Here is a 2,345-nt window from a genome sequence, read left to right on the forward strand (position 1 = left end):
TCCAACTAGTTTCTTTCATGTATGTGATGCAACAAGCAACTATCAATGTCTCCTATAAACACCAATACCATGCCTCATAATTTTTCCATCACGATTAAGCTGCATAATAAGCATAAGGATATTATGTGATCACACTATTAGAAAAACGGTGTTTTCACAACCAAAATTACCGCCGTAAAATTATTGTCGATAGATATGGATGTCCCAGTTATTCCAATAAGCATCATATTGAATATGGTCGGTTAGTTTTCCAACTAGTTTCTTTCATGTATGTGATGCAACAAGCAACTATCAATGTCTCCTATAAACACCAATACCATGCCTCATAATTTTTCCATCACGATTAAGCTGCATAATAAGCATAAGGATATTATGTGATCACACTATTAGAAAAACGGTGTTTTCACAACCAAAATTACCGCCGTAAAATTATTGTCGATAGATATCGATGTCCCAGTTATTCCAATAAGCATCATATTGAATATGGTCGGTTAGTTTTCCAACTAGTTTCTTTCATGTATGTGATGCAACAAGCAACTATCAATGTCTCCTATAAACACCAATACCATGCCTCATAATTTTTCCATCACGATTAAGCTGCATAATAAGCATAAGGATATTATGTGATCACACTATTAGAAAAACGGTGTTTTCACAACCAAAATTACCGCCGTAAAATTATTGTCGATAGATATCGATGTCCCAGTTATTCCAATAAGCATCATATTGAATATGGTCGGTTAGTTTTCCAACTAGTTTCTTTCATGTATGTGATGCAACAAGCAACTATCAATGTCTCCTATAAACACCAATACCATGCCTCATAATTTTTCCATCACGATTAAGAATGGATAATAAGGATATGGATATTATGTGATCACACTATTAGAAAAACGGTGTTTTCACAACCAAAATTACCGCCGTAAAATTATTGTCGATAGATATGGATGTCCCAGTTATTCCAATAAGCATCATATTGAATATGGTCGGTTAGTTTTCCAACTAGTTTCTTTCATGTATGTGATGCAACAAGCAACTATCAATGTCTCCTATAAACACCAATACCATGCCTCATAATTTTTCCATCACGATTAAGCTGCATAATAAGCATAAGGATATTATGTGATCACCCTATTAGAAAAACGGTGTTTTCACAACCAAAATTACCGCCGTAAATTTATTGTCGATAGATATCGATGTCCCAGTTATTCCAATAAGCATCATATTGAATATGGTCGGTTAGTTTTCCAACTAGTTTCTTTCATGTATGTGATGCAACAAGCAACTATCAATGTCTCCTATAAACACCAATACCATGCCTCATAATTTTTCCATCACGATTAAGAATGCATAATAAGCATAAGGATATTATGTGATCACACTATTAGAAAAACGGTGTTTTCACAACCAAAATTACCGCCGTAAAATTATTGTCGATAGATATGGATGTCCCAGTTATTCCAATAAGCATCATATTGAATATGGTCGGTTAGTTTTCCAACTAGTTTCTTTCATGTATGTGATGCAACAAGCAACTATCAATGTCTCCTATAAACACCAATACCATGCCTCATAATTTTTCCATCACGATTAAGCTGCATAATAAGCATAAGGATATTATGTGATCACACTATTAGAAAAACGGTGTTTTCACAACCAAAATTACCGCCGTAAAATTATTGTCGATAGATATCGATGTCCCAGTTATTCCAATAAGCATCATATTGAATATGGTCGGTTAGTTTTCCAACTAGTTTCTTTCATGTATGTAATGCAACAAGCAACTATCAATGTCTCCTATAAACACCAATACCATGCCTCATAATTTTTCCATCACGATTAAGCTGCATAATAAGCATAAGGATATTATGTGATCACACTGTTAGAAAAACGGTGTTTTCACAACCAAAATTACCGCCGTAAAATTATTGTCGATAGATATCGATGTCCCAGTTATTCCAATAAGCATCATATTGAATATGGTCGGTTAGTTTTCCAACTAGTTTCTTTCATGTATGTGATGCAACAAGCAACTATCAATGTCTCCTATAAACACCAATACCATGCCTCATAATTTTTCCATCACGATTAAGCTGCATAATAAGCATAAGGATATTATGTGATCACACTATTAGAAAAACGGTGTTTTCACAACCAAAATTACCGCCGTAAAATTATTGTCGATAGATATGGATGTCCCAGTTATTCCAATAAGCATCATATTGAATATGGTCGGTTAGTTTTCCAACTAGTTTCTTTCATGTATGTGATGCAACAAGCAACTATCAATGTCTCCTATAAACACCAATACCATGCCTCATAATTTTTCCATCACGATTAAGCTG

The sequence above is a fragment of the Lactuca virosa genome, chromosome 6 (genome assembly GCF_052849685.1).
Source record: "Lactuca virosa cultivar CGN04683 chromosome 6, Lactuca_virosa_CGN04683_v6, whole genome shotgun sequence".
In the NCBI taxonomy this organism is placed as follows: Eukaryota; Viridiplantae; Streptophyta; class Magnoliopsida; order Asterales; family Asteraceae; genus Lactuca; species Lactuca virosa.